The sequence below is a fragment of the Schistocerca cancellata genome, chromosome 7 (assembly GCF_023864275.1).
Source record: "Schistocerca cancellata isolate TAMUIC-IGC-003103 chromosome 7, iqSchCanc2.1, whole genome shotgun sequence".
NCBI lineage: Eukaryota > Metazoa > Arthropoda > Insecta > Orthoptera > Acrididae > Schistocerca > Schistocerca cancellata.
In genome coordinates this window covers 295889279-295906055 of record NC_064632.1, presented here as the reverse complement: position 1 = coordinate 295906055, position 16777 = coordinate 295889279, and the positions used below count along the sequence as shown (strand labels likewise).

At 44.5% G+C, this 16777-nt stretch overlaps 1 protein-coding gene across 2 annotated transcripts in view; it reads left to right on the top strand.

Annotated features, from left to right (window-relative positions):
- The window catches only part of LOC126092479 (uncharacterized), a 352804-nt gene that overhangs the window by 117757 nt on the left and 218270 nt on the right, over positions 1–16777 (top strand). The window lies entirely within an intron of this gene.

The window sequence follows — 16777 nt, the reverse complement described above, 5'->3', positions numbered from 1 at the left end:
CATGATATATATCCCGCGCCGACGCCTGTTTCGTCGGTGGTACTGCGATACGGACATAGCTGTGTTCAATGTAAAAGTTCCCGAAGTAGTAGAAGGGTGGGGGTATGTCTTGCGTCGTCAGTGGGGGCATAAGGGAGGGCGGAGCTAAGGACTCCAACAGCAAACCTGTCAAACTTTCAGGGTAGTGGCGCCACAGCTTGATGTGTGACCTGACATTCAGGGCCACAGCTCTGGGGGAAGGGTCAGTGACTCATAACTGACTTTGAAGAGCATGCCTGTACTGACGTAGGCTCCGAATGCCGCTAATAGACGTCGAGCCATCAGTAACGGTATTGGGAGAACACGCGCTATGTGTGAAAGGCGCGATGCGAGGTAAACATTGACGAAGTGTGTCCTTTGGAGAATGTCGAGGGTCCGCAGACGAAGGTTGAAGATCTGGACCCGAATTTGTTGTAATAAGCGGCGGTAGTTAAGAGCCGCGGTGCGCCGTATGTCGTCGTGAAACTCTATTCCGAGACATTTGATAGTGCCACGAAGCTGTAGGGGTTCGACACACGCTGGGGTCAACCCGTCTCCTATGGCCATGGCGACCGATTTGGCGACGTTGAGACAGCTGCCGGAAGCCACACCGTACGTGGTAATCCATTCTAGTGTTCTGTTGACATCGTCGCGATTGCGGAACACGAGAACCAGGTCGTCTGCATATGCTGTACAGTGAAATGTGACGTCACGTAGGGTAAGACCGGTGAGGCGTTGACGGAGACCACAGAGGAGCGGTTCCAGTGCCAGAGCATATAGTAACGTCGACAAGGGGCAACCTTGACGCACGGAGCGGAAAATCGGGAGGGACTGCGAGAGACGCCCGTTAACGAGCACTTTGGAAGTCGCCCCTCGGAGGAGGTGCATCACGACGTCTGTGAATTGCTTTGGGTACTGCATGTGCTAAAGAACGGACGTTAGGTACGCCTGATCCACTCGATCAAAAGCTTGGCTAAAATCTAGTGATGCCAGCGCTCCCGGGATGCGGCGTGCCCTGGCTAGGGCTATTAAGTCACGGTATCGACACAGTGTTGTGTGGATGTTGTTGATACCCCCTAGGGAAGTCTGATCTGGCGAGATGACGTAAGGTAGGACCGGTCGTAGACGGTTTGCTAATAGTCTGGTGAATATCTTCATGTCGCAGTTGACGAGTGTTAGCGGGCGGTAATCTTGTATTCGAGCCCCACCTTTAGGCTTGTGAACCGGTATAATTATTCCTTCTACGAAGGTCGCAGGGAGCGGCACCGCGGGGGATATAAGCTCCCAACAGATGTCTGTTAAGTTGGGAGCCAGTAAGTACTGGAAAGTTCTATAAAACTCCACAGGGAGCCCGTCGGGGCCAGGAGACTTATTCGCCGCTCCTTTACCGATGGTGTCGATAACTTCGTCTACCGTAATGTCGTTCAATAATTCAGTTTGTAAATCCTGTGGGACAATGCCGTAAACCAGTTGTGAGACTGCTGTCAAAGTCGTCGGGTCGGAACATTGAGCAGAATAAAGTCGTGCGTAATGGTCGAAGAAGGCTGCAGCAATATCGCGTTGTGTGGTGTGATGATGGCCGTCCTCAGTGGTGATGGCATGTATCAGCGCCCGTCTTCGCAGTGTACGTTCTCGGATGACGTGGTACATGGTGGGTCGTTCCGTTGCGAGTCTGTCTTGTGTCCGCGCTCGGACGATCGTCCCTTCGAGGTGTCGGCGCATATGGGCTACGATGTGTGCTTTCGCACGCTGAACTGTCAGCTGTCGTTCCGGTGTGGGTGGCAAGGAGGCGCATTCGCGAAGGACAGTGAAATAAAAATCAAGGGTCTGCCGCCTCCAAGCAGCAGTCTCACGACCATACGTAATAAAGGTTCGCCGTAGGGCCGGCTTGGCGCAGGTTAACCACCAACTAATCGACGTAGGATACGTTGGGAGGAGGCGGACGCACAAACTCCACGTGTCTTCGATGGCGCGTCGACAATCCGCAGAAGCGAGATGAGCAAGGTTTAATTTCCACGGATGCCGGCTGCGCCACACCCGTTGGCGACGAAGGGTGACGGCACATATATAGGCCTCGTGATCAGAAAAGGCTACTGGCCACCCCTCCGCGTCACTCACTGTTGCCGCGAGAGAACGGGAGACGTAAATCCTATCGATGCGAATAGACGAGTGACTCGTGAAATGGGTGTATCCCGGTCTATTTCCTCGGACATGTTCCCATGTATCTACTAGCTGGAGATCGCCGATGAGTGTCCCAAGTTCGGGGCAGCTGATCTTTAGGTGCTTGGGTGCAATTGAAATCGCCCCCTAATATCAAGTCATCGTGCCTGCCCTGAAAAAGCGGTGCTATTCCTTCTGCGAAGAAGAGCGATCGGTCACGACGGCGATTCGTTCCGGAAACCCCTAGACCACGGATGTTTATGAGTGTGGAAATCTCGCATACAGACGAATGATACAAGTGACTTCCAATCACCTGACCACATTCGAAATCCGTGAGTTCCGCGGAGCGCCCCATTCTACTCTCTCACGATGTCTAATGACTACTGAGGTCGCTAATATGGATTAAATGGCAGTAGGTGGCAGCACAACGCACCTAATATGAAAAACGTATGTTTTTTGGGGTGTCCGGATACTTTTGATTACATAGTGTATGTATCCTGGACAAGAGTGTATTACGCGAGTCAAGATCTCCTCTGTTTGTGGAAGGTAATCTACTTATTTCAGAACTATGTAGTTGGGCTACTCTCCCTATCTGTCCGCAATTTCCAACAAGAGAATTAGGACATTTGTCTTTCGTTCCCGAGCTCCACCCTCTCCTTAATACGAGCATAGACCTCTCATACTTCATTGTACTAATTTCGTCTATTGTGCCAATTATGTTTTTGTTTTCTGGGTTGTAGCTTCTTTAGACGCCTTATCTGCTGTTAAGAATGACTTCATCTATCAATGTCCTACTTCACAAACTGCCTATTGGCTTCTGTCTCGGGTTCCTCGGCCGACGTTCATCTAAGCCAATAGGCAGTTTGTCAACAAGTGGCCACGAAAGCCTTAACAATTTTGTAATGTCCTACTTGTCCATACTCCGTCTTCTCCCTGTGTTTGCATTTTGGTAAGTCTCCGAATACAGAAGACATGTTTGTTTAAATATCTTCAACATTTCACGGCCCTGTCAGCAGCTGTATAAGTATTAATTTTAACTTTAACAATTAACAGCCTCAGTTGCACCGTTTACCTATAAATTTACCTAGGTTTGAGTCGGGATAACACAACCTTCGCCGGCCGCGGTGGTCTCGCGGTTCTAGGCGCGCAGTCCGGAACCGCGCGACTGCTACGGTCGCAAGTTCGAATCCTGCCTCGGGCATGGATGTGTGTGATGTCCTTAGGTTAGTTAGGTTTAAGTAGTTCAGAGTTCTAGGGGACTGATGACCACAGCAGTTAAGTCCCATAGTGCTCAGAGCCATTTGAACACAACCTTCTTCAGAATAACAGTAGCTACCGTTTGTCCACTATGGTTATCCCGACTGAAACCTAGGTAAATTTCTATGTAAACGGTGCATCTGAGGCTGTTAATTATTAAAGTTAAAATTAAGACATGTTTGTGCCAATATTTTCCCCCTCTTCGATGTTCACGATTGCTGTTTGACCTAGGAGTTCATCTCAGTCAACAATAAGTTCTACAGCTTTCTCTAATGTCTGTACTCTTACTTTCAACAGTTGTTTCGTAATCCGTTCGAGAATTCTTCGGAACAGCAGAGAACTTATTTTCTCTCTCTGGTATGGAGCAGACATTTCAGCAAGGATGAAAGCCTGATAGCTCCCGCTTCGCATCATACGCTGATTTAGCATCAGCTGACGTTTGACCCACTGCTGCTGATTTCTTCCCCGGAAGTTCTTCAGAAGGTTTGCACTACTGGGGTACAGTATCCAACCATAGCTGACTCTTATCAACTAAATGTCGACCAACACATCTCATTTCCTATTTCTGTGATAGTTTCATAGTTCTAAACAACTACTCAAAATTTGGACTAACTCAGTTGAGAATATTCGCGAATCCGAGCCTGAAAATCCGTTCCAGGATTATTTTGTATAATTCTACTGCATCGACGCCGCACACTGGAGTAGACAGTGCATGAAATCTGCCAATTATCTGATTCCTTACTCTTACGATTTCCCGGCTGTCTCTTTACAGCAGCCTCCTTCGTCGTCACTAACGATCGCACAGTCTGATACTGCTGGCGAAAGGATGTTTCCATTCTGCTTACTCCCGTTAATGAGGTTCCCACCGCTCTATGTTCTTCGTAGAAAGATGTTATCAGCCCTCTGATATCTTCTGAATCTCTCCACTAATTAATGATACGACTACTGGACTGGGTTACCTGATAACTCTCTTTCCATTTCTTTCTTTGACAGGGCTGCTGAGACGTTCAGCATCAGAGACAGAAATCTGCTTTAGCAACCCTAATTCCCTAGCTGCAACTCCCAGCACATTGACTCTGAAAAAAAAAATTGGGCATCATGTTACTCTGCTACTCTCTACGACAGATGGAGTTCCTGCTGTTCCACTTTACACCAAGTGTGCTGCAGTTTCTACTTTGTTATTTAGCTCAGTCACTATTGTTTAACCTTGCAGTCATTCTAGCTACTCGTGCGTGTTGCTGTATAACCATTTTTTTCTATTTAAGAACCTCTACATGCAGTACTTCTACTGCATCGGATGCTGCCTGAACACTTGCTTGCAAATTCAATATTCCCCTCTATATTTTCGAATCAGTTGGTTAAGTCATTGGTAATGAGGAGAGGTTGGACAACGTTTCTCAAAACAAGCGAAAAATCATTTGTTCCCTCCTCCTATCCCAGATATAAGTTACTTTTGCTTCCACACTTGGAAAGACTCTTAAAAATAGACGTAAATCCAGTGAGGGTGTAATTGGGTTGCTTTTTCTTTTAGAAGAATGACTACATGAACACTCCTCTGCAAAAGAAATAAATGTCTGATCTTATTCCCGTGCTAAATATTAAAAGAAGATATAATTAATTTCCATTTAAGGTAATTTTGAGATATTTAAAGGCTTGTAGAGGAAGCAAGAAGCAATGGACCTATGGCTTGCTCTAGTTTCAGTAATAAAAGAGCTATCTGTTAAGCGAAGTGGAAAGCATGAAAATCTAAAATTTCTGTTATTTAATAAATGAATTTTAATTGTACAATTTGCAGAATTTTACAGAAACAGAAAAAAATATCACCCAGCTTTATATTTACGTGTTAACACCTGGCACATCTTTCTTTCAGTTCAAGAGTTTTTACATAGTTTCCATGGTTTCTTAGTTACATGTAAGTATTAATAGTTAATGTTCACTCACCGTGACTAAGGTTATGTAAGCGCAAGGAGAAACTAAACCGCAGAGACGTAATACAAACTGCGTCATAACGTGATGAGAATGTATTTTCAAAATTGATGTATAAGTGACGAAACAATATAGAGGTTTTCATTAGCATTCGCATTCGCATCGCATTCCGTTGCTAAATTGATTCTGATCCTTACTGCTGTTCATTGCTGAATTAATGTATGTTGAAAATATAATTTCAAAGCAAAGTGTTATTCAAAGTCGTGTGTATTATTTATGCAATCCCAGTAGCAACTTCCCTTCAAAAATATTGTGAGACAAGAGCCATATGTTAAAACGAGATTTTTGTGGGAGAGTTTTTGTCGGCTTCACTGACATTTAGCCATACTGCATATCTGAAAAAGCAATCTGCAATTTTCGAGATAACGTTAAAGATTTTCCTGATAGGCGGCACGGTCAAATATTTTTAACGATCTTATTCAAATCTCACAAGCCGAAATCACACAGAAATTTGGCTTGCAGCGGACCTGTATTATAAAACACATTTATTAACATAAACTATAAAATATTACAACGATTTGTCTCACGAGAATTAATGCTTCGTCACAATTTATGAACCAAAGATACAGCAAGATGGTACTCCAGACTGATGTAGGATTTCATTGTTGTAGCAAAAAAAAAAAAAAGCATTCATAATCTCCCACCACGTGCATTAATTAACCGTGAGTAGCACAATTTCCATATGTACTTTTTATTTTTTTTATTTACTTCGAAACCAAAGACACTTTTACACTGCGTAAGCTGTACGATACACGTGAAGAAAACTTACTAGTAAGTTGTTTACTTTCATAAAATTTCCCATCGAAATAGTTGAAAATTGATAAATATGGCCAAACTTTTTGTGTATGCAATTGTAAAACACAAATTTGTGTGTATCACGAAAGAGAAATATTCTGTTAATAAAGTCACGTACAAGGGAAGTTGAAATAGAAAGTCGCACATTATGATAAAAAGGGTAGTGGCTACTCACCATATAGCAGAGATGGTGAGTCGCAGATGGGCACAATTTTACGTTTGTGATCTCCCCGCTCCTAATCTGCCTACTGAATTGCTGTCTAACTGACCGTGGTCGCATGCGCCTAGTGAAATTTTACAGTAAGGCTATCGTTATCGAAGGAAAATATCACCGGTTAGTTGGAGAAAAGTGTACAACAAACCCTTCTGAAGGAAGATTGTATTCCAAACTTAATCTGAATATTGATGATGATTTTGAAACGAGCGGGTTATACTGAAATCACTCACGAAGCACACAGGGCGGAAAAGGGTACCAGGTAATATTTACTACAAATATTACTGACAACACCAGTTAAGTTACATGTAGTTACTGGTTAAATAAATGTAACTGAAACTTCGTTATGTAAAAAAAATTACTTTCAGTAGCCTCAGTGTAGCGTAATGCAAAATTTAGTAAAGGATAAGTAATTTACTTTTGATTATTGAAAGATTGAACTGAATTCCCTTTAAGGAAATGACCAACCGGTTTTTACTTTTAATGTAACAACGATAAAGTACATACCCAGCCAGCAGAAGTAACTGTCTAAGCTAAATATGGAATAAATAAAATCACGCACTCTTAATTTGTGCTATATCTTTAGTTATTAGTTTTGCCTGTGAAATTTTACGTTACTTTACTCGAATGAAGTTGATACCCAAAATTGCGAATTAGTTAAGCCTTTGTTATGAAATACGAGAATGTACAGTTTCTGAGGTAGAAAATTTAGACTGAAACTGGTCATTACCATACAAACAAAACTGGCAGTAAATAGCTAATCAGTTTCCATATTCTTACGACATTCGGTGATTTCAAGAAAAGGAAAGGGATCCTGTTTAGTAATAATGTCTGAGGACAATGGCAACACAGGTGACCTACAAGTTTTAACTATTGCAGGTTATTATTAAATTTATTCATCCTCCGTGAAAGAAATGTTACTGAGCAATGCCTTTGTAATACTGTATCTGTCACTTTACGGTCTTACGATGTTGTAGCTATGCGGACGACGGAGAATGTAGCCGTCGACAATGCTAAACTGCCGCTGTTGCTGCTGCTGTTTGAAAACCCCGAGTCGTCTCAGGAGCCACGAATAATTGTTACAGGCAATAGTCAGAACTGCAGCTTCCTCCGCCTGTATACTCCTGCTGTGCTCTCAAAACTCGCAGGTTAACGAATCAGGTGCGCCTGCACTGGCGCGATCATATCCGCACTCAGTGTCTACGGGAGCGCCCCACGAACACTTCCTCCCTCTTTCATCAATCCAACTCCTCTGGTTCCTCTCTGCTCGCAACGCAGAGTATGCAAAGATATTGTCATTTCGTCGTTGCTATCGACACATTTAAGCTAAGTTCCCTTGGCTGTTACCCAGCAATTCACAAGATTTTCATTACAGTTACAATCAACTATATACAGTCAGAAATAAATACACTATTACATCGATTACGTTTTAAATACAGTTTCTGTAACAAAGCTTAAAGATTCAGAATTAGAAGTTCAATATAAGTTATCAACGGATATTAAATGGTTCAAATGGCTCTGAGCACTATGGGACTCAACTGCTGTGGTCATAAGTCCCCTAGAACTTAGAACTACTTAAACCTAACTAACCTAAGGACATCACACACATCCATGCCCGAGGCAGGATTCGAACCTGCGACCGTAGCGGTCGTGCGGTTCCAGACTGCAGCGCCTTTAACCGCTCGGCCACTCCGGCCGGCCGCGGATATTAAACGGCGATATCTTTTGGATGCCGTAGAAGGTATTGTATCCGTATTTTCGGTGTCACAAGTTCATTTTCTGATAGTGTTTCTGGTGTGCCTATCTGCGACGCAGCATGTCCGCTGTATGGTGAGTAGCAACTAGTCTTTTCATAATACAGTTACGCGTCAAATTTACAAAGAACTTGACTCTATGAGCCCATTTAGCAGTGTGATTTTGTACGCCTCTGTCATTGACGCATGCGCTGATTCGATTGGGAAGGGCTTAATGACCCCACTCTATGCTCTCCTGAGTCAAGCTGGCCGAAAACTGGTGTTAACTGCTACTCTGGATTCTGGCATTGTGACGGAGCTGACACCCAAACCAGTCCAACGAATGTTCTATGGTGGACAGATTTGGATATCTTTTTAGCCCTGGGAGTGCTCCAACAGCGCGCAGACAGTTCATGGAGGCATGTAGCATGTGTTGACGAGCATTGTCCTGTTGAAAAACAGCATCGCGATACTGTCGCATGAGAGGTAACCCATGAAGATTCTGGATGTGCATGACGTATCGTTGTGGTACCGGAGTTCCCTCAATCACTATCTGTCGTGACGTGAAGTCATACGTGATGGCACCCAAACGGTGAGGCCAGGAGTAACACCATTAGAAGAATGGGGCTTGTCCCCAGGTCGTAGCCATACTGACCCACGATAGTCATCCGAAGTAGTGAAGGACCGCGATTCATCGCTGAACACACTGTGACGCCATTTATCAGAAGTCCATGGTTCCCGGTGTTAACGGTAGCATATAACTGGTACGGTAATTCCCTACTCCAACGTTTGTTAATCTCTGCCTAATGGTGCTGGATAACACACAATGTTGCAGAAAATCCATTACTTGTTCGCAAATGGCAGGCGCAGATGTGAAAGGGGTTACGATGTGCTTCTACATCTATATAGATACTCCGCAAGCCACCGTACGGTGCGTGGCGGAGGGTACATCGTATCACTACTTACATTTCCTTTCATGTTGCGCTCGCAAATAGAGCGAGGGAAAAACGGCTGTCTGTATGCCTCCGTGTGACCCCTAAATTCCAGTATCTCCGTGGTCCTTACGCGCAATATATGTTGGCGGGGGTAGAATCATTCGGCAGTCAGCTTCAAATGCCGGTTCTCTAAATTGTGTCAATAGTGTTTCTCGAAAAGAACTTCACCTTCCCTCCAGGGATTCCCATTTGAGTTCCCGAAGCATCTCTGTAACACCTGTTATTGTAACCAACCGGCAACAAATCTAGCAGCCCTCCACTGAAACGCTTCGATGTCTTTCTTCGATCCGACCTGGTACATCCCAAACACTCGAGCAGTACTCGAGAAAAGGTCGAACCAGCGTACTATATGCGGTCTCATTTACAGGTGAACCACTCTCTCCTAAAATTATCCCAATAAACCGAAGTCGACGGTTCGCCATCCCTACCACAATTCTCACGTGCTCGTTCCACCTCATACCGCTTTGCAACGTTTTGCCCAGCTATTTAAACGACTTGACTGTGTCAAGCAGGCCACTAACCGAACATTACAGGTTTGATCTTCCCACTTATCCGCAATAACTCACATTTTCCCACATTTAAAGCTAGCTGTCATTCATCACACCAACTGGAAACTTTGTCTAAGTCGTCTTGTATCTTCCTAGTCACTCAATTTCGACACCTTACCGTACACCACGGCATCATCAGCAAATAACCGCAGATTGCTGTCCATCCTGTCAACCATGTCTATTACGTATATACATAACAACACCGGTCCTATCACATTTCCCTGCCGCGCGGGATTAGCCGAGCGGTCTGAGGCGCTGCAGTCATGGACTGTGGGGCTGGTCCCGGCGGAGGCTCGAGTCCTCCCTCGGGCATGGATGTGTGTGTTTGTCCTTAGGATAATTTAGGTTAAGTAATGTGTAAGCTTAGGGACGGATGACCGTAGCAGTTAAGTCCCATAAGATTTCACACACATTGGAACGTTTTTGAACATTTCCCTGGGGCACTCCTGACGATACCCTTGTCTCTGATGAACACTCGCCGTCGAGGACAACATGCTAGGATCTATTATTCAGGAAGTCTTCGAGCCACTAGCATATCAGTGGACTTATTCCATATGCTCGTATCTTCGTTAACAGCCTGCAATGGGGCACCTTGTCAAATGCTTTCCGGAAATCTAGAAATGTGGAATCTGCCTATTGTCCTTCATCCTTAGTTCTCAGAGAAAAGTGAAAACTGAGTTTCGCACAAGCTATGCCTTCCAAAACCATGCTGATTCGTGGGCATAAGCTTGTCAGTCTCAAGAAAATTTGTTATATTGAGACTGAGAATATGTTCAAGCATTCTGCAGGAAACAGATGTTAAGGATATTGGTGTGTAGTTTTGCGGGTCTGTTCTTTTCCTTTCTTGTATATTCGAGCCACCTGAGCTTTTTTCCAGTCGCTTGGGACTTTGCACCGGGCGAGAAATTGAATGCAAGGTAAGACCGTAGAGAACTCTTTCTGAAATCGAACTGGAATTCCATACGGACCTGGTGGTTTATTTGCTTTCAAATCCTTCAGTTGTTGCTCTACGCCAGGTATGCATATTACTATGTCGTCCATACAGGAGTCCGTCCGATGGTCAAATGATGGTATCAGAATGAGATTTTCACTCTGCAGCGGAGTGTGCGCTGATATGAAACTTCCTGGCAGATTAAAATTGTGTGCCGGACCGAGACTCGAATTTGGGGCCTTTGCCTTTCGCGGGAAAGTACTCTAACGATTGCCCGCGAAAGGCAAAGGTCCCGAGTTCGAGTCTCGGTCCGGCACACAGTTTTAATCTGCTAGGTAGTTTCAGATGAAGGTATGTTTGTACGATTCTCCTGTGTGAACGATTAGTTGAACGTGAAATTTAAAACCTTAGCTTTCGTTTTGCTATCTTCAACTGCCACACCAGGCTGATCAACAAGCAACTGAATGGAGGCCTTAGACCCGCTTAGTGATTTTACATACGACCTGAATTCTCTCGGGTTCTCTGTCATATCTTTTGCTCAGATGTGACGGTGGCAGTTGTATGCTTCGCGCATAGATCTTTTCACAGACGCACGAATCTGTACTAACCTTCGCTTGTTGCAATTTGTGCGTTCCATTTTGAACCGAGAGTGCAACAACCTCTGCTTCCTCAGCATCTACCGACTTCCTTTATTAAATTATAGTCGGTCTTTTCGATTCTTTATCCACATCAACACTAAACAGTCCGCAGTTCTCTAATGTCCGTCCTATGTGGTTTATTTACTGTTGATGAGTCGCCATAGCACCGCTTTGATCAGAAGAAATGTTGATAGAGTACCTGTTAAAGGGAGAGGTTCCGGGTTCCAGTCCTCGTCAAGCACTTCACTTCTAAGAAGTTTCATATAATAATTATTGCGCAGTACGGTTTTCATGAAGATTCTAGAGAATTCCGTACACACTGATTGGCATTCCAACAATAGCGGCACAACGACCAGCGCTGAAGACTGCGCACCACTAATGAGGAGAACAAGGGAAACGCCATAACCTGATTTCCCAGAAACGTCACACAGTGTGTAACGTCCCCTTAGAAAAATTATACATGACTGTGCTTGAACTGACACACAATATTTTTAGCGCAACGCAATCTAAATTTTCAAAAATCCCTACAAAAGAATGGTCCTGACTAACATTAACCTATACGTTTCACGAATCACTTACCTCACAAAAATCTTCATTACTCGAACTACTACAAAACAGCGAGCGCCAATACTGCCAGCTAAATAAAAGATTCTAACTACTAAAGGCACTAACTACTGATAGGCATAGTTAGTAAATGAAAGATTTTAATAGAGAACAAACAATGTATTTACCTTAATAGTGTCCAAAGACATAATATATATATCAGTCCACGATATCCAATATTACAAATTTATTGTCTCTGTCCAAAACTCCGCCATCTCACTCCCCACATCTGGCGGCTCACCTCCAACTGCGCAACGCTACGCGCTGTTCACATCCAGCTGCCCAACACTACAATAGCCAACAACAATGCAAACGAGCCACAGACTGCACACAGCACAGCCAGTGATTTTCATACAGAGCGCTACGTGGCGTTACCAATATAAAAACCTAAACAGCCTACTTACAAGTGGAAGAGGAGTCAAAATAAGAGAATACGTGTCTCGGATTATCCGTAGATCCGCGACCGTTGAGAAAACGACCATCAAAAATTTCAACGTACTTTAGATGATTATTAGTACGCGCTAAGCTGGTGGCATAGTGGCCAGCGCTGGGGACACTCTCGTTTGTGTCCCGTCTTCGAAACCCTAATATTATTTTTATTTATTTTATTTATTTCATTTATCTGCTCACGCCTGCAGAGGATTACTACATGAATATTTCTTATCAAGTTAGGAGATACAAGGGCGTTACATTTCGCAATAAGGGTCACACATTTATCATGCACTGAAGAACCAAAGAAACTGGTACACCCGCCTAACATCGCATAGTGTCCCTGCGAGCACGCAGAAGTGCCGCAGCACTACGTGGTATGGACTCGACTTATGTCTGAAGTAGTGCTGGAGGGCATTGACACCATGAATCCAGCAGAACTATCCACAAATCCCTAAGAGTCCAAGGGGGCGGAGATCTCTTATGAACAGCACGTTGCGAGGCATCCCAGATATGTTCAATAATGTTAATGTCTGGGGAGTTTTGTGGCAAGCAGAAGTATTTAAAATCAGAAGAGTGTTCCTGCAGCCACTCTGTAGCAATTCCGGGCGTGTGGGCATCGCATTGCCATGCTGGAATTTTTCAAGCCCATCGGAATGCACAATGTACATGGATGGTTGCAGGTGATCAGACAGGATGCTTGCGTAAGTGTCACCAGTCAGAGTCGTATGTAGACGTATCAGGAGTCCCTTATCACTCCAACTGAATACGCCCCACACCATTACAGAGCCTCCACCAGCTTCAACAGTCCCCTGCTGACATGCACGGTCATGGATTCATGAGGTTGTCTCCATACCCATACAAGTCCTTTTGCTTGATACAGTTTGAAACGAACTCGTCCGACCAGGCAACATGTCAGAGATTAAGAGTCCAATGTCGGTGTTGACCGACCCAGGCGAGGCGTAAAGCTTTGTGTCGTGCAGTCAACAAGTGTACACGAGTGGGCCTCCGGCTCCGAAAGCCCATATCGATGATGTTCCGTTGAATGGTTTGAGCACTTGTCGATGGCCCAGCAATTAAATCTGCAGCAATTTGCGGAAGCATGGCGCTTCTGTCACGTTGAACGATTCTCTTCAGTCGTCGTTGGTCCCGTTCTTGCGGGATCTTTTCCCGGTAGCAGCGATGTCAGAGATTTTATGTTTTACCGAATTCCCGATATTCACGGTACACTCGTGAAATGGTCTTACGGGAAAATCCCCACTTTATCGCTATCTCGGAGATGCTGAGAAGCATTGCTCGTGTGCCGTTTACTATAACACCACGTTCAAACTCACTTAAATCTTGATAACCTGCCATTGTAGTAGCAGTAACCGATCTAACAACTGCGCCAGACACTTGTTGTCTTATATAGGCATTGTCGACCGCAGCGCCGCATTACCCCTGTTTACGTATCCCAGCATTTGAATACGCATACCTATACCAGTTTCTTTGGTGCTGCAGTGTAAATGTATATGGTTTTTTCAGGGTTGACAATCTTTTTAAATTCTCGTATTCTTATATTTCTTTTGATATCAATTCTGAATTCTTATCTTTTGTCCTTATGTTTATCGTTCAGGAAGATTTGGTGCAGTCCTTTGAATGATACTGACCGTAGAAAAATTCGAAACAGAGTAATTCCGGACATCACGAGCAACGTGCGAAGGCCGATTTGCCACAGCGAAATTTCTTCGTATGATCTCACTCGGGAAAGAAACGTCGTTGACATTGCTGAATATTTCACGCGTTGCCACTGGCGCTTATAGCTGATTATGAATCAATACAAATTACAGGAATTTTCCTGAAAACGATTTAAAACAATTTTTCCATTCATTCACTGTGTTATTTTCATTTTTAAAAATCATTCACCAGACATATAATTAGTACATGAATAAGAACGATGTTATTTCAATATACATTGGAAAACTTTAGTTACTTCTACAGACAAGGGCAGGTAAATGAGAAACAGAAATAAAAGTAAAAATTATAACCAGGTTTCGAATACGGGGTGCAAAAGTGTGATGCCACGATGCTAATCCCTGTGCCGTCTCTTCGTTTGTACTGTCGGCTTATAGCACCTGCCGTGTTCTCCTCGTAAGTTTCACCGTTGTCGGCGCAGTCCACGTTCCAGTAATCTGGTCTGCGTGTGCCGCTGAACTCTTGCGCCGTTGTTTCCTCTGATTTCTCCCACACTCAACGTACTGTTGCCTTTCCCAGATCGCCATTTATGCATGTGACATTCACTTAGAATATACGTAGGTTTTACCACGCTTCTGTCTTCACAAATTCCTTTCAATGGCCAGAGCTAACAGTTTATTATGTATTGCTACCCCATCCATTTTGTAACTTTTGAATTGATCATTGGTCACAATATCGTAGTTCAGACTTTTCAAGTAAGATTAAGTCTTCAGGACCGCATGCCTGTAGGTAATATTTTGATTAACGTCGGCAGTTATTGTTGCTGAGTAATAGTCGAGTGTCTTTAATATCTCGATATTCTGTCATCCTTTTATTTCAGTGTGCCTTATAGGAGCAATCGGTTGAAACATCTAATGAGCTATGTTCATTAATTGATCTCAAGTGGGGAACAACTGAAGAACATTCTGGATTTACCGTCAGGGTAGCCGATTGTTCGAACAAGAAATACAAGTGCGGGTAATACTGAGTAGGTACTCGTCCAGAAACTGTGCAGAGGAATGTGAGAGAGATGGCAGTAGAGTGTTCTGCGTTCGTTCCAGCCGACTGTAAATACGACAAGTTCGTTCCGCCGGTGACTCAAAGCAGTACGCCACGGTTATGAGTACCCACACTGTCTATCTGGAAGCAGATGCCCGAGCCCAGTCTGATCAAAGTGCGCCGCGCATATTAACGCCCTTCGGGCCTCCGAGTGTGCAGGGAAAGTTCCGACATTAGACGCGACAGATGTACGTGCACCGCCTGACAAAGATGTGATGCTTTCAGACGTGGTCAGATGACGATATAACTTTGTAGACGAACACCTCGTCCACGGACGTGTAAATGATTACGATTGCAGTTTTATGTGACAGGTAGAACGCCCACCAGAGCACATTAGTGTTATTCGCGTTTAGTGTTGCTATCAGGTACGCGAAGAGCGTCAGATGTTGATGAAGACGCAGTGTACTCGTGTGAGACAGCGTAGGGGCAGTTTTTGTACATGCGCTATCGCCCGTTTCTGTCACACGATACGGGTGATTTGAAAATGGACACGGGAGTCAGAAAGTCAAATATGAGGAAAGGTACTTCCCAGTTCAACTTATGAAGGACCTAGAATCATTTAGTTCAATTATAAAACAATCTGCGGACTAATTTTCCACCTGCAGCATGCTGCAAGCTCGTAACTACTTTCCGTACCGGAGAGAATTTAATATACGGCCAGTCTTTTCAACCAAACGACGGAGTTCCTCTTCGCGTTAGGGTAAAGGTCTTCCGGGAGTAATAGTCTATAAACTGTAATGGTGTGTAGTGTCGTGTGTTGAAGAAATGCCAAGAGGCTCCTGATCGTCTTCCATATTTCATACGCCATACGATATACAAACTGGTGTTCACCAGTATCTTGCACGTGACAGGTTGCGCAAAGGGGGGACTCTACCAAATGGATTCCACGCGATCGCGAATTCGTGGGGAGTTTCCTGTTGCCAACTGAGCTACCCAAGCACGACTCACAAACCGTCCTCAAAGCTTTATTGCCCACCAGTATCCCATCTCCTGCCTTCCACAGAAGTTCGCCTGCAAAACTTCCAGAACTAGCACTCCTGGCAAAAAGGATACTGCAGAGACATGGCTTAGCCACAGTCAGACCGGAACCGCCAGGAAGTTTCATATCAGTGCACACGCCACTGCAGAGACAAACGTTCATTCCGAAAACAATCCCCCAGGCTGTAACTTAGCCACTTTTCCGCATTATCCTTTCTTCTGCGCGGGTTAGTCCTGCAAGTTTCGCAGAAAAACTTCTGTGTGCCGGCCGGAGTGGCCGAGCGGTTAAAGGCGCTACAGCCTGGAACCGCACGACCGCTACGGTCGCAGGTTCGAATCCTGCTCGGGCTTGGATGTGTGTGATGTCCTTAGGTTAGTTAGGTTTAAGTAGTTCTAAGTTCTAGGGGACTTATGACCACAGCAGTTGAGTCCCATAGTGCTCAGAGCCATTTGAAGCCATTTTTGAAAAACTTCTGTGAAGTTTGGAAGTATAGCGTCCTCTGGTGCAGGGTGGGGTGGCTATGAGCCAAGATGGTGCTCACGGATGGTGCAGGTCATATGAGGGTCCAGGAGATTCCAGAGAAAGGCAGAAAATGGAACAAGTTTTTTTTTTTATTGCTTGACACACCGGGTCAGTTACTGGCTCCCCACTCACACTGAATTCTGCTGTTCTGACTGCATGCGTGCCCCTGCCACACCCATGGTGTGTTCTCAAAGATG